Here is a 26,500-nt window from a genome sequence, read left to right on the forward strand (position 1 = left end):
GGAGCGCGCCCATAGATATATATATTGATTTAAATGCTATTTTCTCAGGAAATACTGAACAGATTTACACGAGACCTTCAAAAGGCACATCCCTGACCTGAGGGCTACCTCTCTGCCAAATTTCAAGTAATTCTGTTCAGCCGTTCGGGCTGTAGCTCGGACTAAAGGTCCTGTGGAAAAATGCATGGGGAAAACGCGTTTTGGGACCCCCCCTTTTTCTCAGCCCCCGCTTGACGAATCCCCCCGAGACTTTCAGGGTAGGAGCGGAGCGTAGCGCCCCACCTATTTTGAGAATTTCGCGAGGATTCGTCAATCGGCGCCAAAGTTATTCCAAATAGAATGTTGCGGATTTCCTATGGAAACACGGTCCTAACTATAACTATCTACTGGCGACCGCCAGTAGATAATTTGTTTATTATCTACTGGTGGTCGCCAGTAGATAGTTATAGTTAGGACCTAATTTCCATAGGAAATCCGCAACATTCTATTTGGAATAACGTTGGCCCCGGTTGACGAATCCTTGTGAAATTTTCCAAACTTTTGGTCAGCTCCGCTCCTACCCTGAAAGTTTTGCGGTGATCCGTCAAGCGGGGGCCGAGAAAAAAGGGGGTCCCAAAACGCGTTTTCCCCAAGCAATTTCCCATAGGATCTGTTGTCGCAGCTACAGCCCGAACCGCTGAACGGAATGACACCAAATTTGGCAAAGAGGTAGTCCTCAGTTCGGACTCGTGCCTTTTGCATATATGGTGTGAATCTGTTTAGTAGTTCCTGAGAAAATTAGGGTAAAAAAGTTAGTGATATCTATGGCCGCGGAGGATCCGCGGACCGTACCCGCACCGTAAGCGCACCCTCATGATCGCGCGCTGAATGCTAATTGGCTGTTGAGTGTCTCTCTACATTCGAAACCAGGAACTGTTGGCGGCCATTTTCTGCCTCGGTAGAAGCGAGGCTGAAGATGCAAGGGGAATAAGTTTGTAAAACATATAAAGGGGGCAGAGTGGAAATACTCTGACCCTCTAGAGGTGCTTAGGGGGTCCCAGAAGGGACCCCCTAAGTGCGCATCCTATCGCGTTGGATGCACGGATTCTCTCGCGGTGGGTGGGTGCGCGGATCCACGGCAACGTTTTTTGAAAAATGACAAGAAATCATTGGTTATATGACAACTTTCTACACTGAAAGGTAGGGTGTATATTTCTGTTTTTAAAAGGTATGATTGTTATTGGTTAACAAAAACAGATGGTAAGGAACATTATATATGATAAGCTGATATGTTGAAAAGTCAAGCACACTTCCTGTCTTGTGTAGGAACATTGTGTGCTGAACTTGTGACCTGTGAGCTCAGTGCAGTGGTCCATGACCTATTTCTATGGTAACAGGCAGAAGGCAGATTGGGGGAAGGGTTGAAATGTATTTCAGTTGGAAAGGGTTGAAATGTTTAACCAATAGAAATGTGTGTTTGCTTTTGAGTTTATGTGCGAAGGATTGTGATTTGATGTTTACATGTATATGTGTGGAAAATGAAAGGGAAACTTTTCCATTCTTTGCTTTTGCTGAGAGGTGCACAGTGCAGAGATTCTGTAAAAGAAAATATGGTGAGTGATTGATATACTTCTTAATCTACAAAATAACTTGAAAGATGAGTTATTTAATTGTGAGGGGATGTATGTAGACTATTTTGATTTTAATCAGACTAATGTATTTTTCCTGCTAAAGTGTAGGGAGTACTTTTTTCTCTACAATGTGTGTGCATGTAGAAACCATTCTGCGATAAGCATTTGTGTTTTTCATGTGTTTGTAGACAGATAACTGTGCTGTTTTTATATTTTGGTAGAATTAGAAACCAGTCATTGTTTATGAATTTGTGAAATGAGTTATGTTATGTTTCTATACTAAAATGTAGTACTACTTCTAGATGAAGAAATGTGTTTTGGTATAGTGCAAGGGATAGTGTTGTTTGTCTAGAATCACACAGTCAGTCTGTGTGCATTTGGGAACCACTGTGAGAGAAGCATTTGGTAACATCGTGTATTTGCTGACAGATAACTGTTTTAACTTGTCATGTTGTGAAGTTTTAGTAGCATTAGAAGACAGTTATGGCTTATGATTTAATTAAATGAGTCAGACTTTGACAGAAAAGTGCAGTCCTGAAATATGTAGATTGTGTGCAGTTCCCTTACCAGTTGCACTGTAGTGAATGAGTTTTGGTAAATTCCTAGGGATAGTGGTGCATGTCTAGAATCACAGTGTGAGTTAGTGTGTATTTGGGATCAGTGTGAGAGAAGCATTTGGTGATATCATGTATTTGCTTACAGATAACTTTTTTAAAACCTGTCATGTTGTGAAGTTTTAGTAGCATTAGAATCCAGTCTTTGCTTATGCGTTGATTAAATGAGTCATGCCTTGACACTGATGTGCTGTACTTAAATATGTAGATTGTGTTCAGTACCGTTAACTCTTCCAGACCAGTGAATGAGTTTTGGTAAACTCCTAGGATAGTGTTGATTGTCTAAAATCACACTGTGCATTTGGGTAAGGATTGTGAGAGAAGCATTTGGTAACATCGTGTATTTGCTGACAGATAACTGTTTTAAAACCAGTCATGTTGCCAAGTTTTAGTAGCATTAGAAGACAGTTATGGCTCATGCTTTCATTGACAGTAAATTGCAGTTGTGAAATATGTAGATTGTGTGCAGTTCCCTTATCACTTGCACTGTAGTGAATGAGTTTTGGTAAACTCCTAGGGATAGTGGTGGTTGTCCAGAATCACACTGTGAGTTAGTGTGTATTTGGGATCAGTGTGAGAGAATCATTTGGTAACATCATGTATTTGCTGACAGATAACTGTTTTAAAACCTGTCATGTTGTCAAGTTTTAGTAGCATTAGAATCCAGTCTTTGCTTATGTATTGATAAAATGAGTCAGGGTTTGACACTAAGGTGCAGTACCATGTACTATTCTGTTCACTGTGGCAGAACTGAAAATGTAAAAGTTTTACCTAAGCACTGTCCTAGAAGTAGTTTGATTATTTAGTCAGTTTCTAAGTACCAAATAGATTGCTTCAAATGTCTATGCAGTATGCATGTAGTGTTCTAACATACTATACACTTGTCTTTTACACCTTCAATTCCCTAGTCAGTATCCATACACTTCCAGGAAACATCCTGTCACTTCCTTTGCAGTTCTCTAGAGACCCATTCAACAGCATGTACTAATCCATTCACTGTGCTAAAAGCCAAACACTTATAAATTCACCAACACACTCTCTTTCCAGTACTCTAATGATTCAGTCACTGCCTAAGTATTCATGCACTGAGCCAGGTATTAGCACATGGACTTCTTCAAACCCCTATCCACTATGCATGCAGTCCTCTAACCATCTACACACTTGTCTTTCACACCTTCAATTCCCCAGTCAGTATCCGTTCACTTCCAGCAAACACCCTGTCACTTCCCTTGCACTCCTCTAGTGACCCATTCAGCATCATGTACTAATCCATTCACTGCGCCAAACCCTAATAAATTCACCCAGACACTCTCCTCGCAGTACTCTAATCATCCAGTCAGTACCCAAGTACTCATCCAGTGACCCAGGCCTTAGTATATGGACTGCTTCAAACCCTTATCCACTATGCATGCAGTCCTCTAACCACCTACACAATTGTCTTTCTCACATTCAATTCCCTAGTCAGTATCCATACACTTCCACGAAATACCCTGTCTCTCCCTTTGCAGTCCTCTAGTGACCCATTCAGCACCATGTACTAATCCATTCACTGTGCTAAAACCCAAACACTTATAAATTCACCAAGATACTATCTTTGCAGTACTCTAATCATTCAGTCAGTGTCTAAGTATTCATACACTGAGCCAGGCCTTAGCACATGGACTGCTTCAAACCCCTATGCACTATGCATGCAGTCTTCTAACCACCTAGACACTTGTCTTTCACACTTTCAATTTCCTAGTCAGTATCCATACAGTCCAGCACTTGTCACTGCCTTTGCACTCCTCTAGTGACCCATTCAGTACCAAGTACTAATCCATTCCCTGTGCGAAAAGCCTAGCACTGATAAATTCACCTAGGCACTCTCCTTGCTGTACTCTAATCATTCAGTCAGTACCCAAGTAGTCATGCAGTGAGCCAGGCCTTAGCACATGGACTGCTTTAAATGCCTATGCAGTATGTATGCAGTCCTCTAATCACCTACACAGTTGTGTTTCACACCTTCAATTCCCTAGTTAGTATTCATACTCTTCTAGCAAACACCCTGTCACTCAGCCAGTGTGTCTCCTTATAGTACTGTAATCATTTAGTCAGTTAGCATGTAGTCTTTTAGTGAGGTAGGCTTTAGGGCATGAACTGCTTCAAAGTAGTATGCACTATGCATGTAGTGTTTTAACGATCGTCACACTTGTGGTTCAGGGCTATAGTTTCTTAGTCAGTTTTTATATAAAATGTGTTACAGATACAGAACAGGAGTGTTTCTCATCTGTTTGCACTCTTCTCGTGCAAGATTGTTTGGATGAAGGGTCCTTAGGTGTTTCATCATACTTGCTGTGCCGCACGAGTATTTTTTGTTAGGATCCCCTTGTAACAGAACTCTTTGGCAAATCTTGCGAGTGACGAAGGTGGCATTGGTCTTTGTTTGCCCCTTGGAAAAAGTAAAAAATGTCCTCACCACTGAAGAAAAACGTTGTGGGCGTGGGGCCTTCTGCAAAAAAATTTCCTCAGATTCGGTAAATATTTTAAAGCGGCAACATTTACAGTTTTTGTAAGTTAAACTTATAACATTTTGTTAGCTGTATGCATTTTATATATCTGTGATTTGTTTCTTGTGGTATTTTGTTGAGAATACCATGTTGGGTTTTTTTTAACAATCTTTCTGATTTTGCAGGTCTGTCGTCGACATCCGTGGTTCCCACAGGAGTGTTCCGCCTTGTTGTTTTGTATTATTGTTGTTACATTTTGTTTATTAGTTTATTGTTTATATTTATGTTAATAAAAAAATAAAGTTTGTAAATAGTTTATCGTTTATATATTTATTATTATAAAAAATAAAGTTTGAAAAAAAAATTAATAATGTTTTTGGTTGTTCTCTTAACTGCTGTGTGACTCTTTCTTGTTCTTATAACTGTTATTTGATGGAGTCCACCATGGTGTTAAATTTTGGGGCACTTATCGCTGGAATACTGGTGATATCTGCAGTTTGCACCAACTTCTGAATAGTGTGTTAGATTTATCTCAACTTTACTTCCGTTAAAGTGCTGATAATGAAATGGAGAGTAGCTGTTCCCGTGCAAAAAGACACGAGGTGCACCTTTCCGATTTATTCTAAATACTAAAATCCTGTATTGTATTGCACTGAGGTATTGGCTGCACTTACAGTGTACACACAAAATCTATTAAGAAATCTCATTGTATTTATATTGATTGGGAATAGTGCGTCAGCTGCTGGATCTTGACAAGATACACTGCTCAGTTCGTATATTGTTCTGCACACGAAAAAAATCACATCACAACTTTCACACCAATTGCAATGCGAAACAAATTCCGGCGATAAGACACGTTAGCACCAGGGATTTTACACCTGCTTTCTGCTGGTGTTAAGCAGGACAACTACCTGCACCATGGAAGGGAACACAGCCAAGAGCCACACCAGAACACCCACAGGTGCCATAGTGTCAATGAGCATGATACAGGGATACCCATGAGGGTCAGAAGACTTATCTCAACAACTCCAGGACCGCCAATGCCCCCCAAACCCACATCTTAGTAAGTGTGTCCCTGTGGTCATTGTCTTAGCATGATAGGCATGAGCCCTGCAACATCACAGTGTGCTGTGACCTCAGCGTTGGCAGTGAGCCTGGATGTGTAGCTACGCACGCATCCTCCTGAATGCACAACTAGCGTGTGCTGGTCTGGGGTTCACAGGTCAGTTGAGGGGTGTGCCTATCTGGCAAGGGGAACGGGGTGTCTCGGACATGTCCGTGTACAGGAAGTGCGGTAAGTGTGTCTCTGTGTTCTGGTGTGGCCTGTTTCAAGAGTCGCAGCAGTCGATGTTGTAAAGTGGCATGCACCACCTCCAAACGGCACTGTGATGTTGTAGTTGGAAAGTAGCAGGACATGCGCAAATAGGCATTACAATGGTGTGCCGTACGAGTGCACGAGATACAACAGCGCACTGTACAAAAGTGTGGGGGCTCGTGGGAGGGAGGAGCAGCCGTTTGGCAGCATAACACACAGTGAACTCGACCATGTGCCACATGCTGGGCATCTAATCCATGATGACTACGGTCGCAAACATCCCACAACACCAATGACTGGCCTTTGTACACATCCTGTATGAATACAGCGTGGTGTTCACTTCTATGCTCGGTCAGTGGTGTGATGTTGGCGGGTTGTGTGACTTGTGCTCATTGTTAGTGTGTTTCATTTTGGCCATTGTTCTAGATGTATGAGTGGGTGATTCAGTGGGTGCATGGTTTTAAGAGTGCATCTGTGATGGACTGTATGGTTGGGTGAGTGTATGTATGGGTGTGTTAGTGATTGAATGTATATCTCAGTTGTACATGTGTCAGTAACTACATATGTGAAACGCAGTGTATATGTGTGTAAGAGTATATAACTATCTATATGTGAGAGTGTGTGATTTTAGGAGTGGCTGTATGCGCCATAGTGCAAGGATATCTGTGTCATGTGCTGTTGGTTTTTCTGCAGGAAGACACAGTATTTGTTAGTATTTTTATGAGTAAGTGAACTTGAGTGTGTTTAACTGTATAGGTGAGTAAATTGGACTGTGATTAATTATTTGCATGACTGACTAGATGTGTCAGTACCTCAATGGATGATTGGCGGTGTGTGAGTGTCTATATAGGTGTATAAATGCACAGAGTGACTGTAAGTATGAGTGACTGTACAGGTGAGTAAGTGGACATGTATGTAGACCTAAAAGTCAATGAGTTGGTGTGTAGTTATTGGTATTGGAGTATCTATGGTTGTCAAAAAGGCCGTTTGAAATTTTGAGTAGGTGTATCAAAGGTTATATTAGGGTGTGAGAAGATGCACTAATTTATCACATGGATGACGTCATCAGTGATGTCATCAGTGATGTCATTTGAGATGTCATCCGTGATGTCATCAGTGATGTCACTGACCATGTCATGAGTGATGTAATATGTGACGTCATCAGCAGTGCATTGCGGGGGGCGCGAGTTATATTTAGCTGAACTAACTATAACAGGGGAATTTCTAGGGTTTTGTACGAGGGAAATGTCCAGCTAACTATAACACCCCTGAAACCTATGGTTTTTTCAGGGAATATATATATTGTTAAACCTCTTTTAATTGCATCTAAGAGCATCAGTTTACATCTGAGATTTAACTCGATATTATGTGAATTCACTTGGAGTATTAAGCTCACGATACAGAATCAATAGTATTTTCTCACTGTTCATGGTCACATGACCAAACACGAGTGGTTTGTGGGAGTGCACCTTCAAGCATTTAAAACGAATCATGCTCACTGTGACCGGTGTGTGATCAAGGGCTCCTGGGCTTGAAACGCATCACTGCTGTAACTTGGGCTGAATAAATTCCATCTCGCCAAATCTTCATGGCCCGTCTTCTTCTTCGCCAGTTCCTGTTAGCTGGAGGTCGTTTGGAGTGATATTTTGTTGAATATATATATATATATATATATATATATATCCAACAGACTACTCCCACCAGCCTTGAAGGTCCTTCAACTGCCAAAGAAGTAAGTACACGAGCCTGGAAATAGTGCAATTTTCATTTAATGCCCAGAGCGACGGCCATAACGTTTCGGCTCCGTGGAGCCTTGATCACATGACAGCGTTTAGCTCGTGATGTCACAAATTTAAAGTGATATTGCAGGTCACATGGGGGAATCACATGGGTACAAGGACATGGATGGATAGGAAAGTACAATTTACCGTTGGCAATGGATTCGGAATATCAAGTCACAGGCTAACATGTTATCCATAAAAGACATGTAGATGAACACTCAAGTAAGTCGTGTGTTGCAATGACGGCATGAATGCCCATAAAGCCTGAAAAAATACATAATAAGCATTTGTAAACTCCAAGGAATTAAAAATGAATTAACCAGTTGCTCATAAATAACAAAGTTGCCAAAAGCGGAATCAATCTGTTTCAGCCAGTCCTCAGAACATAATATAACATTCCTCATAAAAATATAAATATTATGATAAAAAATATTATGTCAAAAAATTCGGGTTATCCCACTGACCAATGCTATCCGAAAAGTGAATAGTGCAGTAAATAAGAGAAATATTAGTAAAAAGGTAAGAAATACAATTAAAGTGCCTGCGCTTAAATGTTCAGAAAAATATACTTCCTAAACAATGCATATGTAAAAATGCCGATTCTCTCGCCTCTTTACTTTACTTTAATTCATTGATACATTTTAAAGGTCATATGTAGTCCTCAAATCATTTTTTAAAGTTAATAAATTAATGTTTATTGGCTATTGTTCATTATATATATTACCTACTGGCGGTCGCCAGTAGGTAGTTATAGTTAGGACCACGTTTCCATAGAAAATCCGCAACATTCTATTTTGAATAACTTTGGCGCCGGTCGACGAATCCTCGCGAATTTTTCAAAATAGGTGGGGCGCTACGCTCCGCTCCTACCCTGAAAGTCTCGGGGGGATTTGTCAAGCGGGGGCTGAGATAAAAGGGGGGTCCCAAAACGCGTTTTTCCCATGCATTTTTCCATAGGACCTTTAGACAGGGCTACAGCCCGAACGGCTGAACAGAATTACTAGAAATTTGGCAGAGAGGTAGTCCTCAGGTCAAGGAAGTGCCTTTTGTAGGTTTAGTGTAAATCTGTTCAGTAGATTCTGAGAAAATAGCCTTTAAATCAATATATATATCTGAGCCAGCTTACGGTGCGCTTACGGTACGCTTACCGTACGCGTACGGTGGCGTGCGCGAGCACGATTCTGATTGGCTCTTAGATCTTAGTAAACATTCGAATCGGCCGAAACCAGGAAGCGGCGGCCGCCATTTCGTGTGTTTCACTCAGAAAAAAAAGAGTGATAACAAGAAAAGGGGGCAAGGAGGAGAGTTACAGACCCCCTAACATTTGTAAGGGGGTCAAAGAAGGACAGAAAAGTACAAAGAAAACATTTATTGATTTTAAAAAAAATCGCGGGGTACGCGTACGGTAAGCGTACGGTAAAAAAAAAAAAAAAAAAAGAAATGAAATGCAGATTTAAGTGTTTAGATATTAGGGGGCTCTAAAAAGAGCCGTTGTGTTTATGAAGTGATTTTTAAGTGGTACCTACAAGTAAGTACCGATGCAGAGTCTAAGGTTCAAGAGGAAGACTCTGTTCCCTTCATCATTGAAGTGCACACCATCTCCTCTATAAATGTCTTGCATGTCGTAACGCAAGTTGTTGTGGTAAATGGAACCCATACCATAGTCACGGTGAAAAGCAGAAACAGATTTGTTGACGTGCTTTCTTGCTTTGTCAATCTGTGGACAGAAATGATTGGACCAGTTCCATTTTTGTCTTTGGCATATGTTAGAAAACACAAAGGCAGTTTTAGGGGAAAGTGAAAACAGTTGTGCAAAGGTGTCCTTCATAAGCATTTCCAGACCTACCCCAGTCAAAGTGCCTAGGTCATTGCCACCGCAGTGCACTATTATGAGGTCAGGGTGTTGGTTTTGCATGAAGGATTTCACCAATGGCATCAATTGGTGCCACTTTAACCCTCTCTGACCAATCCATTTAATGGCTACATTTGGCAAAGCAAGGTCTCTCACCATACCTGTTTTCTCTGCAAACTTTTCACTCCAGAAGACATAGCTGTGTCCTACAATCCACACTGTGAACATCTTCAAAGGAGATCTGGATGCACTCAGGAGGTGTATTTCAGTAGAATGGTAAAAAGAAATGAAAGACAGTTTGGAAATGGAGGCATACATATTTTTTTTTAAAAAAAGAACTGATTGGCTGTTTCATACCATTCTACACTAAAAACTAGGCTGTATGTGTAAATTTATAGAAGCATGTTTTGTATTGGTACAGAAAAATGTGTTACCAAAGAACAGTACTATGGATTTGCTGTTAGGTTAGAAAAGTCAAGCACTCTTGCTCTGTGGAATTGAAACATTGTTTGGCGAACTTCTGACCTAACTCCACACAGCAGTGTTCCATGAGCTGTTGCTATGGTAGCAGGCAGAAGTCAAGTTGGGGGAAGGGTACTAGGCAGAAGTCAAGTTGGGGGAAGGGTACTTTTGGAAAAGGGTTGGTTTTCAACCAATAGAAATGTGTGATTACATTTGAAAAAAAGGGGGAAGCACTGAGATTTGAAATTAACATGTATATATGTGGAAAAAGAGAGGGAAAGTTTGCCATTATCTGGTTCTGCTGAGAGGAGAGAGGTGTAAAGAACAGAGATCCTGGCTCTGATAATCTGCTGTTTGAGTGCCACATTTCTTTCACAACTAACTAATTTTAAAGGTGAGTTTAGAGTTTGAGAGGGGATGTATATGGTAAATTAAGAAATGAATAATAGAAATGCAATTCTTTTTGTTGAAGTTGTGTTTATTATTTTCTGTTTTGGGAGAAATTTAAATGTGAGGAACATGTAAAATAATATGGACTATGTTTTCACAATAAATTAAGGTGTACTGGTATAAAAAAAGAATAGTTTAAGGGTTTGAGGTTGGACTCAGTAATGCAAATACATTCAGCATCACTAAGGCTGGTTGCCCTTGCTGGAGTGTAGGCAGTCACCCAGGTTACAAATGGTGCTGGTCTGAAAAAGCAGTTTGGACATGTGCTTTTTAAAAAATCTGAAAAGTGGATTCATAATGTGTCAGTCTGTAAAAGTGATTATCACTTGCCAAAAAAAAGAGCAGTAAGTGTGCTTTCAAATTGGCAAAGAAATTTCGTTTTGTGACTAATGTGAAAACATGACTCTGTGTGCAAAGAGGAATTATAGACAGAGATTTATTGCGTATTGCTCTGGTGATTTCACAGTTGCATTAGATGGAAAGGGGGAGCCATTTTTTGGTGCAGAAGCAGACTCTTAGCACACACCCAGCTGCTTACCATGTGGAATCATGCACAGTATTCACAAGCGAGTGGGGTTTGAGGTTTCAGTCAGTAATGCAAATACATTCAGCATCACTAAGGCTGGTTGCCCTTGCTGGAGTGTAGGCAGTCACCCAGGTTACAAATGGTGCTGGTCTGAAAAAGCAGTTTGGACATGTGCTTTTTAAAAAATCTGAAAAGTGGATTCATAATGTGTCAGTCTGTAAAAGTGTTTATCACTTGCCAAAAAAAAGAGTAGTAAGTGTGCTTTCAAATTGGCAAAGAAATTTCGTTTAAGGGCCTAATGTGAAAACATGACTCTGTGTGCAAATAGGAATTACAGGCAGAGATTTATTGCGTATTGCTCTGGTGATTTCACAGTTGCATTAGATGGAAAGGGGGAGCCATTTTTTGGTGCAGAAGCAGACTCTTAGCACACACCCAGCTGCTTACCATGTGGCATCATGCACAGTATTCACAAGCGAGTGGGGTTTGAGGTTTCAGTCAGTAATGCAAATACATTCAGCATCACTAAGGCTGGTTGCCCTTGCTGGAGTGTAGGCAGTCACCCAGGTTACAAATGGTGCTGGTCTGAAAAAGCAGTTTGGACATGTGCTTTTTAAAAAATCTGAAAAGTGGATTCATAATGTGTCAGTCTGTAAAAGTGATTATCACTTGCCAAAAAAAAGAGTAGTAAGTGTGCTTTCAAATTGGCAAAGAAATTTCGTTTAAGGGCCTAATGTGAAAACATGACTCTGTGTGCAAATAGGAATTACAGGCAAAGATTTATTGCGTATTGCTCTGGTGATTTCACAGTTGCATTAGATGGAAAGGGGGAGCCATTTTTTGGTGCAGAAGCAGACTCTTAGCACACACCCAGCTGCTTACCATGTGGAATCATGCACAGTATTCACAAGCGAGTGGGGTTTGAGGTTTCAGTCAGTAATGCAAATACATTCAGCATCACTAAGGCTGGTTGCCCTGGCTGGAGTGTAGGCAGTCACCCAGGTTACAAATGGTGCTGGTCTGAAAAAGCAGTTTGGACATGTGCTTTTTAAAAAATCTGAAAAGTGGATTCATAATGTGTCAGTCTGTAAAAGTGTTTATCACTTGCCAAAAAAAAGAGCAGTAAGTGTGCTTTCAAATTGGCAAAGAAATTTCGTTTTGTGACTAATGTGAAAACATGACTCTGTGTGCAAAGAGGAATTACAGGCAGAGATTTATTGCGTATTGCTCTGGTGATTTCACAGTTGCATTAGATGGAAAGGGGGAGCCATTTTTTGGTGCAGAAGCAGACTCTTAGCACACACCCAGCTGCTTACCATGTGGAATCATGCACAGTATTCACAAGCGAGTGGGGTTTGAGGTTTCAGTCAGTAATGCAAATACATTCAGCATCACTAAGGCTGGTTGCCCTTGCTGGAGTGTAGGCAGTCACCCAGGTTACAAATGGTGCTGGTCTGAAAAAGCAGTTTGGACATGTGCTTTTTAAAAAATCTGAAAAGTGGATTCATAATGTGTCAGTCTGTAAAAGTGTTTATCACTTGCCAAAAAAAAGAGTAGTAAGTGTGCTTTCAAATTGGCAAAGAAATTTCGTTTTGTGACTAATGTGAAAACATGACTCTGTGTGCAAAGAGGAATTATAGACAGAGATTTATTGCGTATTGCTCTGGTGATTTCACAGTTGCATTAGATGGAAAGGGGGAGCCATTTTTTGGTGCAGAAGCAGACTCTTAGCACACACCCAGCTGCTTACCATGTGGAATCATGCACAGTATTCACAAGCGAGCGGGGTTTGAGGTTTCAGTCAGTAATGCAAATACATTCAGCATCACTAAGGCTGGTTGCCCTTGCTGGAGTGTAGGCAGTCACCCAGGTTACAAATGGTGCTGGTCTGAAAAAGCAGTTTGGACATGTGCTTTTTAAAAAATCTGAAAAGTGGATTCATAATGTGTCAGTCTGTAAAAGTGATTATCACTTGCCAAAAAAAAGAGTAGTAAGTGTGCTTTCAAATTGGCAAAGAAATTTCGTTTAAGGGCCTAATGTGAAAACATGACTCTGTGTGCAAAGAGAAATTACAGGCAGAGATTTATTGCGTATTGCTCTGGTGATTTCACAGTTGCATTAGAAGGAAAGGGGGAGCCATTTTTTGGTGCAGAAGCAGACTCTTAGCACACACCCAGCTGCTTACCATGTGGAATCATGCACAGTATTCACAAGCGAGTGGGGTTTGAGGTTTCAGTCAGTAATGCAAATACATTCAGCATCACTAAGGCTGGTTGCCCTTGCTGGAGTGTAGGCAGTCACCCAGGTTACAAATGGTGCTGGTCTGAAAAAGCAGTTTGGACATGTGCTTTTTAAAAAATCTGAAAAGTGGATTCATAATGTGTCAGTCTGTAAAAGTGATTATCACTTGCCAAAAAAAAGAGTAGTAAGTGTGCTTTCAAATTGGCAAAGAAATTTCGTTTTGTGACTAATGTGAAAACAAATGTAGTAATATATTTAAATAAAATAAAGGAATTTTTTTCGAGTTTTTTTCAGGTATTGCTGAAGAGCAGTGAACAAAATTTAAGATGCCTACAAAATCCAGAGTAAAAAAAGACCACAAAAAAAACCTATATTTGAAGACAACTGGAGGACCTAAGTTAGTTGAAGATGCTCATGTTGGGAAAAAGAAAAAATCTTCTGGTAAGCAGACAAAAATTTTTCTAAAGAACATATTCAAAAAAAGGAAAAATGTACAAAATTTCTGTACTGGAAAGAATGATTTCAATCGAAAAGGACAGGAAAAAATTGAGAATTTAGTTAATGCAAATATACCTTTTGCAACTAAAAAGATTAACTTAAACAGAAAAACAGCGTTTAAAGAGATACGTAGAAAAATGTTTCAGAGAAGAGTTATGTCCAATTTGATACAGGATGTGAAGAAATATAAGCAAAAGGCTAAGTTTTATAAGAGAAAAAAAGAAATTGAAGCCATTGCAGCAAAGGCATTAGAATTAAAAAGGAAACTATTCATTTTAATTTTGAATAGGATGCGTGCATTAGACAAAATGGTTAATGTACTGAAATCACATAGCAAAAGGAAAAGAGTAGTGAACAGAACAAACTTTTCTAAAGTGTTTTTAGGAAAATGGATGCATAGTTCAAGTAGTGAACCTTTTTTTAATGAAGAGAGTTATTTTCAAAGTAATAGTTTGCTGCATGCAGTTGACACCAGAGGTCGTGCTTATGAAGTGAAAAATGGTTGCATAATGGAGAAGGAGATAATGGTTCCAAGAGATGAGGTACAAGTGATGGCGGATGAGGCTATGGGGAGACGTCCTAAAGCCCCAGTGTACACTTGGAATTGTTGTAGTGTTTGCACTGTGCGTCAGGAATCTATTGATAAATTTCGTGAGTTTCTAAGAGAATATAGTAAAAAAAGTGTAAAACAGAAGATTAAGGTGCTTCAAAGTCTGGATCCATGCAGAGTGAGAGAGAATACTGGTTTGCAGGGTCATTCTCTGGCTTGTCTATCTAGAAAAGTGTGTAATAGTGTTTTCCATCATTTTAGGATGCTGGCTGTTCATCATACTGAAATGAGAAAGTTTGTGAGACGGTTGTATTTTGCTAAAAGTCCAGCAATAAAGTTAGATGAATTGAATAGGGCTCTGTTCCGTGGAACGGTATCAGATGTAGAGAAGGTTGTTGATGAAATTCAGTTTTGTTACTTTGGTCCTGAACAAAACAGTGCAGAGAAGGACACAGTAAATGAGGAAGAAGTGGAAGAGAATGTAGAACCCTCTGTAAGTAAGACATTTAATGATCACATAACAAAATTTGCAATAATCTCTAATGAAAGACCAAATATTACTTGTATTTGTTGCCGCAGAACTCATTATAGAAAACAAACTAGGAATGTTGATCTCTACAGAAAGAGTGAAAATGAAGATAATTATAAGTGGCAGGATTTTGCCACATATATATTTCTTGAAAATTGTTTTGAATTGGGTGAAGATCAGCGTATTTGTAAATACTGTTACAACAAGTTAGAGGAAAATAGAATGCCGACCAGAGCTGTACATAATAATTTAGAATTGGATGCTATTCCTGCTGAACTTTCTGAATTAAATACATATGAGTCTATACTCATTAAATGTGTTCATCCGTTCCAGACCATAGTACGTATGGAGCCCAAAACTGGTAAATTACCTCCTTCAGATTTACTGAGAGGTTTAAAAGGTAGAGTGGTGTATTTGCCCTTGGATTTGAAAAAAAATATGGAAACTATTGATGCGGATACTTTGGAAACTGAACCATTAATTATTCTGGTTAATGGTGTACCTACAAAGAACAAGAAGATTTGGCAGGAGCTGGTAGATGTACGGAAAGTACAAAGAGCAAATTTGTATTTGAAAAGGAATAACAAATGGTATGAATCAATTTATATAGAAGAAGAAGAAGAAGAAGAAGATTTACAAGAAGACACAGAAACACCAACTGGACAAATTGAAAAAGTGGACAAGTCAAAGGAAGAAGAAATTTATGAACATTTTAGCATACATCCTCTTCATTCAAAAGAAGTTATGGGAGACAATATTGATCTATTTCAGATGAAGAAAGCAAAAGGAACTCCCGTGAGTGTATGGGAGGAGAGCTTGGAAGCTCGATGTTTTCCCCAGCTGTTTCCTAAAGGAAAAGGAGGACGATACGATGAACGTCCGGAACAGATTCCAGCTTCTGAGTATCGGACTACAAGACTATATGCTGAAGATCCCAGATTTCGACAAAGTATTCCTTATTTGTTCCATCTTTTATTTGAAAGCGACTTGTCTGCATTGTCTTATGCAGTAAATCACATTTTAAAAAGTGGAGTACATTTGCAAAATGTGTCTGCTAAGGATTTTATGGAGAAAGTGCAGCACCGAGATGATCATTTGGAAACACAACTGATCAATCTGATGGCTTGTCAGCGTGGGACAAATGAATATTGGTACCGACGCCATGGTGAATTAAAATGCATGTTACGGAATTTAGGAACACCAACATGGTTCGTTACCCTAAGCTGTGCCGAGTACGCTTGGGATGATTTACTGGATTTTCTACGAGAGGCAAATTCAAACATTAAAAACATCGAATACAGGACAGCAGGAGAACTGTGCTCATTGGATCCGGTTAATGTTTGCAGATATTTCAATCATAGATTTGAGGCTATGATGTCCTTCATCTGCAATAAAAAAAATCCACCTCTAGGAGAAGTAGTGGATTTCTTTTGGAGAAAAGAGTACCAGGCAAGAGGTGCTCCTCATATTCATATGCTGTTGTGGATCAAGGATGCCCCAAAGTTTGGAACAGATACTGATGAAGCAGTGTTATCTTACATTGAAGAATATGCAACATGTGCTATACCAAAAAGCACAGAAGAGAAAAAGTTAAAGGAGCAAGTTTTACGTTTCCAAAGTCATCGGTGTGGAAAATACTGTCGACGGAAATACAAGAGCAAAGATAAATACTACACTAAATGTCGATTTAGATTTCCTAGACCTGTTCTTTCAAATGGAAGAGTTAACAGTTTTATGTCATCTGTGAGACATACTATCACAAGAAAATCACCTAAGAATACCTACAACCTTAAAAGAAAAGAAGAATCAAAAAATATAAATGACTACAACCCAGTGATTTTATCCATGTGGAACGCTAACATGGATATACAGTATGTAGCTGACAATTCCATTGCTGTTGCTCGATATGTAACGTCTTACATTACGAAATCAGAAAAAACAGAATTGAAGGAAATGTGGGAAGAGATTTCTCACGAGAAAACTGTCAGTAAGAAGCTGTACAGTTTCAGTTTGAAGATGTTATCGCATCGAGAAATTGGATCCTACGAATGTTCAGATAGGTTATCTTCTGCAAGTCTCTACTCGAAATCAAGAAGAATAATTTGGGCAAGTTTAGGCCTTGCAGCAATGAGAAATCGGGTACTGAAATCTGTTGGAGAAATTGAATATTTGGCCGAGAATGACCCAGAAAGTACAGATATTTTGAAATCAAACATGTTGGACACATATTATCCCAAGAGAAGTCATCATCTGGAGAACATGTGTCTCTATGAAGTGCTGCAGAACTACATTTATTCACGGAAAGCCACAGAAGGCATCAACAATGGAAAATATAAAGTCATTGGTGAGGAAGGATGTTTGGTGAAGCAAACAAAAGGAAGTTTGATAAATCACAGGAAGCTGAGTTGCGACACTACTGACAAAAAGGAATTTTACTACTTGGCTCTTTTACAGCTGTTTAAACCATGGCGTACAGAGGATGAACTACTGGGAGAATTTCAAAGCTATGAAGATTCTTTTAATGCTTGCAAAGACAGCATACAATGCAGTACATTCTCAACTTATCTGCAAATGTTAAATGAAGAAATTGAACAGGAAACTACAATTGCAGCAGAAATAGCTAGAGACAGTTCTCAGGACAGCCAAAGTTCAGGAACACTCAGTCAAGATCCCCTAGGACAACCAATCGTTGAAAATGAAGCATCAATAGCCATGAATGAAGTGGAAACGGCTATGAATCAAGCTCAAGAAGAATTTATAGACTTACAAAATTTGGAAAGACAACTGAACGAAGAGCAGCAACAAATTTATGAAGAGATCAGAAACAAAATTGATCACGGATTTCTACATGAAAAAAAAGAGTGCTCATGCACATCATTTCATCCAATCAGGATGTATGTAAGCGGACAAGCTGGAACTGGAAAAAGTTTCCTAATAAAAGTCATCAGAAGCTACCTACAGCAAAAAACGGATTCTACTTTGTCTTGTGTGGTTACTGCTCCAACTGGGTTAACAGCATATAACATAAAAGGAATCACTTTACATCGTTTGCTAATGTTACCAGTGGAGCATGAGAACAAAATACAATACAACAAGCTAACTGGAGAAGCATGCTTGGAAGTTTCAAGAGTATTGAAGAAGATGCAAGTTCTCATTATTGATGAGGTGAGCATGGTATCAAACTTAATGCTTGCCTTTGTGCATTTAAGAATGCAGCAAATTCTGAAGACAGACTATGACGTGTTATTTGGAGGAAAACACGTCATAGTTTTTGGAGATCTTTTGCAACTTACTCCAGTTAAAGGACAACCAGTGTTTAATACTGTGACACATGAAGACACGAAGAAGTCATTGGGAAGCATCGGTAATACAAATATTTGGTCCTTCTTTGAGTACAAGGAACTTACTACTAATATGAGGCAAGCAAACGATGAAGAATATGGAAGTATTCTGAAAGATATCAGAATTGGACTACTCACTGAAGCTGGCAAAAAAGCATTACAGAGTCGGCTGCTACATAATTTATTTCCAAAGGATAAATAGGTGCAGAGAAGATATACAAGAACATTGCAGAAAACAAAAGTGTCATCTGCTTAATGCCAACTCTACGTGAATGCTCAATATTCAATGAGGAGCTTTTGAAATTGGAAAAGGAAGATAGCAGGAAATTGGAAGCAGTGGACAAAATTGAGGATGGAAGAATTACTGTCACATTAACAGGCACACTGAAAAATAAATTGGATTCACTAGAGAAGAACATTTCCAAAACAGCTGGATTAGAAAAAAATCTATATGTTTGCATGAACTGTAGAGTATTTTTAAGGAGAAATTTGGATGTTGAAAAAGGTTTAGTTAATGGAGCTATGGGAAGAGTTGTGGGTTTTATTAATTATCAGAAAAAAGATGGAATTGAATGTTTAAAAATAAAATTTGATCAGATAGAAGAAGTTAAAGACATTTGTCGTTGTTCAGTTCGTTTCATGCTTGTGAAAGACTTATATGTACGTAGGAAGCAGTTTCCGTTTTCGCTAGCATATGCTGTAACTATTCACAAGTCTCAAGGATTGACTGTAGATTGTGCATTTGTGAACATTGGTTCAACTGTGTTCAAAGAAGGTATGGCATATGGTGCTTTGTCACGAGTGAAAACATTATCAGGTTTATTCATGATAGACTTTGATGATTCAAAAGTTAGTGCTGATACAAATTGTGTAAAGGAGTATAATAGATTAAGAAGAAGCTATGCTCCTCATTTAGGTCAGTATCCTGTGTTGGAGAAACGTGTAGTTTCTCGTAAAAGGAGAAATGAGAATATCTGTAATGAAGATGTAGAGAGGAGGAAAAAAAAGAGGAGTGATGTAATTGCAAGCAAAAAGAATAAGGAAAATGAAGAACAGGTTGTAGGATGTCATTTTGAAAATAGCTCTGGTGTCAACTGCTACGCTAATGTAGTGCTGAATGTTGCATTTTATCTGGAAAGTTTGCAAGAGCAGATAATAGTAAATCAGGGAAAAAGATTCTGTTCTGTGCTGAGTCTCCTTTTTGAAAAGCTGAGTAATGATAAAACTCAAATAGAAAGTGCTACTGAAATTAGAAAACTTTTAGATGTATGTTCAGGACGAACACAGTTTTCTCAAAATGTACAGCAAGACGCACAGGAATTCTTGATGTATTTTCTTCAGGTACTGGAAGAAGAAGGGGTTCCCATTGAAAATTTATTTGGTCTCTCTTATAAATGGGAACATAGTTGTGAAAACTGTTATAATATATGTGGCTCTAATGTTGATAATGAAAGGTTTATTTATTTAACATTGCCAGAGAGTAAAACAGTCACTTTTGCTAAATTAGTTAAAGATGCTAATCATAGCATGCAATGCGGTGAGTGTAAATCTGACATGTTTTCAACGTTAATTTTAAAGGAATACGGACAGTATGTAATTTTAATGATGCAACGATGTAGAGCTGATGGTTCAAAATTGGATACTTTAATAAAGAAGTTTACAGGACAGCAATTATCAATTTCAGGAAAAACTTTTGTAACAGTTGCAATAATTTTCCATGATGGACCTACTGTAACTTCTGGTCATTACACAGTTTATCTTAAATGTGAAAAAGGCTGGACACTGTGTAATGATTCCCAATTGATTTTTAGGCAACGTTTGCCTTTTGATTTAGCAAATTCCTATCTAATCTTCCTGAAACCTAAATTTTAGAGAGATTTGGCAACATCTGGACAAAACAATTTTACCATTTTATTGGATTACCATTTGGAATTTACAAATAAAAAGATTTAACAAATTATCATTTGGCCTAATGGAAAGGTAACCAATTGTTATGTGGAATTTTTCCATTTTTTTAAGAAACTTTGGAAAACCAAAAATTTAGAAAAAATCGGTAACATCTGCACAATTTAAATTTTGGAATGTTATTGGATTGCCATTGGAAATTTTTTCAAAAAAGATTTTTAAAATTACTATTTGGCCATGCGGAAAGGTAAACAATTCTATTGTGGACTTATTTAATTATTAATAAATCTTTCGGAAACCAAAATGTTACAGAGAATCGGTGAGATCTGTACAATTTAAACTTTAGATTTTTATTGGATTACCATTGGAAATTTAACCAAAAAAGAATTTTAAAATTACTATTTGGCCTAAAGGAAATGGAACCCGATGTATTGTGGAGTTATTTGAGATATATTATTGTGATTATACTTCTGAAACAAAAATATCGGACGGTATTTTAAAGAAATAAGTATTGATATTAGATGATATTTTTTAAGAATATTATGCATTTCTATAAAGTTATGTTTATGCAAAAAGAGATTGTGGGCTTTTTTAAAACAATCTTTGAGATTGTTAATTTTTTTTTTGCCTGCTGTTAAATGATGAATGCAATTGCTTTCACAATTTATAGTGAAATGCAATATATTCTGAAAACAGCAAAAAAAAGGCAAAAATATTTTTTGTAAAATATGTAAATATGTGTACTGTATTATAAAATGTTTTATTAAATATTAATACTTTTTTCTTTTTTTTCAGATTGAGATAGAAAATTTTCGAAAACTAGAACCATTTTTAAAGCAATTAAAATTTTTTTTAAATGAATAAATATTTTTTTGAGTGGGTATGGTAAGTCAATAATATCATGGTCCCTTTTTTCCACTTCTCTACAATCACATTTTCTGTTTTTAATTGTAGTCTCTCAAGGACCTTGTAATGTGATAATTGATTTTTAGTGTTTTTAAAAAAAAAAAAAAAAAATTACGCGTACCGTACGCGTACGGTAAAAAAAAAATTAAAAAAAGTTTTTAAAAACATATATAAAAAATAGATGAAAGGTAAGGTTGGCTCTTAAAAGAGCCGTTGTGTTCATGCAGGGACAGAGGAAAGAAAGATTGGGAATATTAGATGGTACGACAAGTGTGCTGATCTATTTTATTGTTCACTAGGGAAATACTGGTCTCCCTATAACTAATTAGATCATGACAAGTGGCGCACCGTACTTCAACCCTCGCAAACCGAGGGTTAATTTCCAGAGGACCAGAAAAAGGAGATGCTCCCCCCACAGATGAAGGGCTCACCTGACCTGCAGAAGAAGGACTCGGCACTGCAGATGATGGTCCAGGCTGAGCTGCTGTGGATGTGCTTGGTTGATTTACTGAAGGGTTACCTTCAGTAAGTCGAGCATGTGTCCTTCTGTGTACATCCTTAAGGTGTCTCATCATGGTGTGATTCCCAAAGGAATACTTCCTGTCAGGATTCCCTCTTGAAAGTACACGCTTACACAGCTTACAAGTCACTAAGGGTGCATTTACCTTTTGCTGGCCTTCTGGAAAAGAAAAATACTCCCATACGTAAGAGGTCTTTTGTTTCCTCGCTCTCTGCCTCAAGGTAGTGCTGCTAGCCTCACTCTCAGAAGAGCTCTGCTGTTCTGCCATCGTATCACAAAGACAACCCAGCTCCTTCTCCTAAGGGATCCCAAGCAGAAATGAGGGGAATGGGTGTGGTGTAGGAGAGTTCTAGAACTGAAAGTAGTTTTAACCAATCAAAAGTTGTGTTTCATGATCACATGACCAACCGTACGCTTACGGTGCGCTTACGGTGCGCTTACGGCAAAAGTATGCATGCGCGTAAAAAAGACACGCGCACGCGCGCATGCGCAAACCAGGCACGCCCCTTCACTTCCGCGTAACGTGCGCGTGGAGCGTACGTGTTACGCGCTATGCACGCGTGACGTGCGTCTACGCAAATTGCGTAAATGAACGCAAACAGCGTAGAAATCTAACGTAATTACAGCAAGACGTGCGCTTACCGTACGCGCACGGTAAAAAAAAAAAAAAATGTATTGCTAATAAATTTTACCTGTTTATTTTAAAAAAAAATGTAAAATAAAAACATATTGTAGAATTTTTAAAATGTAACCATAGTCTTTAAAAAAGGATAGAAAATTAAAATAAAAATATGTAAAAAAAAAAGAAGAAAAAAAAAAAAATTAGCATTTAAAAAACCTTGCAAATTCACTGAAAAAACCATGGGTTTCACACACGTTATAGTTAGGAATTAGCATTTAAAAAACCTTTGAAATTCACTGAAAAAACCATGGGTTTCACACACGTTATAGTTAGGAATTAGCATTTAAAAAACCTTAGAAATTCAATGAAAAAACCAAAGGTTTCACACATGTTATAGTTAGCTGGACATTTCACTCATAAAAAACCATTGAAATTCCCCCGTTATAGTTAGTTCAGCTAACTATAACTCGCGCGCCCACAATGCACTACTGATGACGTCACATATTACATCACTCATGACATGGTCAGTGACATCACTCATGACATCACTGATGACATCTCAAATGACATCACTGATGACATCATCCAGTGAATGTGTGTTTTTCTGAAAATTAAATATGTTTAATATATGTATATCTCAAGGTCGATGGAAGAATAAATGAGTATATAAGTGTCTAAATTGATGATTTGTTTTTGAAAAATTGATTGTGTAACTGACTGATTAAGTGTATCTTTATGAATACATGGCTAAGTGAGTAATGTTTAAATGTGTAAATACCTGTATCAGTCTCTCACTTTGTATATAAGTGGCTGCATGGGTTGGTGAGTAGCTACATGAGTGTCTATATAGGTTATTAGTTGGTTTTTTGAGTATCAGTATGAGTGTCTGAGTGTCTTCATGGTTCGGTGGGGGTTATTATGTAGTGCATAGGTGCATGAATGAGTGACTCACTGTTTGTATGTGTTGAAGACAGCATGTGTGTAGGACCGTATGGGTGGATGAGTGTGTGTATGGGTGTGTTAGTGAGTGAATGACTGTCTCAATAGTGTCTTTATGAGTAACTACATATGTTTTAAACTAGGATATATGACTATTGGTGTATATAAGTAAGTATATGTGCGAGTGAGAGATTGGAAGAGTGCCTGTATGAATAAGTATGTGTTTCTATAAGTGATTATTTAAAAGACTAAGTATGTGTAAGTTTCTGTAAAAGTAAGTGTGGTGGTGTGTGTATAACTGTATATGCAGGTAAATGGATGTTTGATTCTTTATTAGCATGAGTGACTATGTGTGAGTAACTCTATGAATGAGTGGCATTGTGTTACAGGATGTTTAGGTGTATGAGTACATATGATGTGTGAGTACATGTATGAGTGACTGTATAGGATTGTTGGTGGATGAGTGGATGTGTATGTGGATCTTAGAATTACTGAATAGGTTGTTGTAACTGTTATTGGTATGTCCATTTTTTTGAAAATTTCAGTCTCTATTTTTAAATGTGTGTATCAAAGGTTATATTAGGGTGAGAGGAGGTCTACCACTCTATCACAAGGATGATGTCATCAGTGATGTAATTTGAGATGTCATCAGTGATGTCATGAGTGATGTCACTGACCATGTCATGAGTGATGTAATATGTGACGTCATCAGTAGTGCATTGCGGGCGCGCGAGTTATAGTTAGCTGAACTAACTATAACGGGGGAATTTCAATGGTTTTTTACGAGTGAAATGTCCAGCTAACTATAACATGTGTGAAACCTTTGGTTTTTTCATTGAATATATATATATATATATAAACACCATTCAATCCTTCTTTCCAAAAGATTGCGCCGAGCCCCAATTTGCTTTTTTAAGCGTGCTTTATTCCATTAAGTTAAGGCAAACAACTCCCGACGCGTTTCGAAACCATAATGTTCCTTGGTCAGTGTGTGAGTATATATATATATATTACCTACTGGTAGTTATAGTTAGGACCACTTTTCCATAGGAAATCCGCAACATTCTATTTTGAATAACTTTGGCGCCGGTCGACGAATCCTCGCGAATTTTTCAAAATAGGTGGGGCGCTACGCTCCGCTCCTACCCTGAAAGTCTAGGGGGGGTTCGTCAAGCGGGGGCTGAGATAAAAGGGGGGTCCCAAAACGCGTTTTTCCCATGCATTTTTCCATAGGACCTTTAGACAGGGCTACAGCCCGAACGGCTGAACAGAATTACTAGAAATTTGGCAGAGAGGTAGTCCTCAGGTCAAGGAAGTGCCTTTTGTAGGTTTGGTGTAAATCTGTTCAGTAGATTCTGAGAAAATAGCCTTTAAATCAATATATATATCTGAGCCAGCTTACGGTGTGCTTACGGTACGCTTACCGTACGCGTACGGTGGCGTGCGCGAGCACGATTCTGATTGGCTCTTAGATCTTAGTAAACATTCGAATCGGCCGAAACCAGGAAGCGGTGGCCGCCATTTCGTGTGTTTCACTCAGAAAAAAAAGAGTGATAACAAGAAAAGGGGGCAAGGAGGAGAGTTACAGACCCCCTAACATTTGTAAGGGGGTCAAAGAAGGACAGAAAAGTACAAAGAAAACATTTATCGATTTTAAAAAAAATCGCGGGGTACGCGTACGGTAAGCGTACGGTAAAAAAAAAAAAAAAAAAGAAATGAAATGCAGATTTAAGTGTTTAGATATTAGGGGGCTCTAAAAAGTGCCGTTGTGTTTATGAAGTGATTTTTAAGTGGTACCTACAAGTAAGTACCGATGCAGAGTCTAAGGTTCAAGAGGAAGACTCTGTTCCCTTCATCATTGAAGTGCACACCATCTCCTCTATAAATGTCTTGCAGGTCGTAACGCAAGTTGTTGTGGTAAATGGAACCCATACCATAGTCACGGAGGAAAGCAGAAACCGATTTGTTGACGTGCTTTCTTGCTTTGTCAATCTGTGGACAGAAATGATTGGACCAGTTCCATTTTTGCCTTTGGCATATGTTAGAAAACACAAAGGCAGTTTTAGGGAAAAGTGAAAACAGTTGTGCAAAGGTGTCCTTCATAAGCATTATTCAGACCTACCCCAGTCAAAGTGCCTAGGTCATTGCCACCGCAGTGCACTATTATGAGGTCAGGGTGTTGGTTTTGCATGAAGGATTTCACCAATGGCATCAATTGGTGCCACTTTAACCCTCTCTGACCAATCCATTTAATGTCTACATTTGGCAAAGCAAGGTCTCTCACCATACCTGTTTTCTCTGCAAACTTTTCACTCCAGAAGACATAGCTGTGTCCTACAATCCACACTGTGAACATCTTCAAAGGAGATCTGGATGCATTCAGGAGGTGTATTTCAGTAGAATGGTAAAAAGAAATGAAAGACAGTTTGGAAATGGAGGCATACATATTTTTTTTTTTAAAAATGAACTGATTGGCTGTTTCATACCATTCTACACTAAAAACTAGGCTGTATGTGTAAATTTATAGAAGCATGTTTTGTATTGGTACAGAAAAATGTGTTACCAAAGAACAGTACTATGGATTTGCTGTTAGGTTAGAAAAGTCAAGCACTCTTGCTCTGTGGAATTGAAACATTGTTTGGCGAACTTCTGACCTAACTCCACACAGCAGTGTTCCATGAGCTGTTGCTATGGTAGCAGGCAGAAGTCAAGTTGGGGGAAGGGTACTAGGCAGAAGTCAAGTTGGGGGAAGGGTACTTTTGGAAAAGGGTTGGCTTTCAACCAATAGAAATGTGTGATTACATTTGAAAAAAAGGGGGAAGCACTGAGATTTGAAATTAACATGTATATATGTGGAAAAAGAGAGGGAAAGTTTGCCATTATCTGGTTCTGCTGAGAGGAGAGAGGTGTAAAGAACAGAGATCCTGGCTCTGATAATCTGCTGTTTGAGTGCCACATTTCTTTCACAACTAACTAATTTTAAAGGTGAGTTTAGAGTTTGAGAGGGGATGTATATGGTAAATTAAGAAATGAATAATAGAAATGCAATTCTTTTTGTTGAAGTTGTGTTTATTATTTTCTGTTTTGGGAGAAATTTAAATGTGAGGAACATGTAAAATAATATGGACTATGTTTTCACAATAAAGTAAGGTGTACTGGTATAAAAAAAGAATAGTTTAAGGGTTTGAGGTTGGACTCAGTAATGCAAATACATTCAGCATCACTAAGGCTGGTTGCCCTTGCTGGAGTGTAGGCAGTCACCCAGGTTACAAATGGTGCTGGTCTGAAAAAGCAGTTTGGACATGTGCTTTTTAAAAAATCTGAAAAGTGGATTCATAATGTGTCAGTCTGTA

This window comes from Triturus cristatus, chromosome 6 (assembly GCF_964204655.1).
Source record: "Triturus cristatus chromosome 6, aTriCri1.1, whole genome shotgun sequence".
Classification (NCBI taxonomy): Eukaryota; Metazoa; Chordata; class Amphibia; order Caudata; family Salamandridae; genus Triturus; species Triturus cristatus.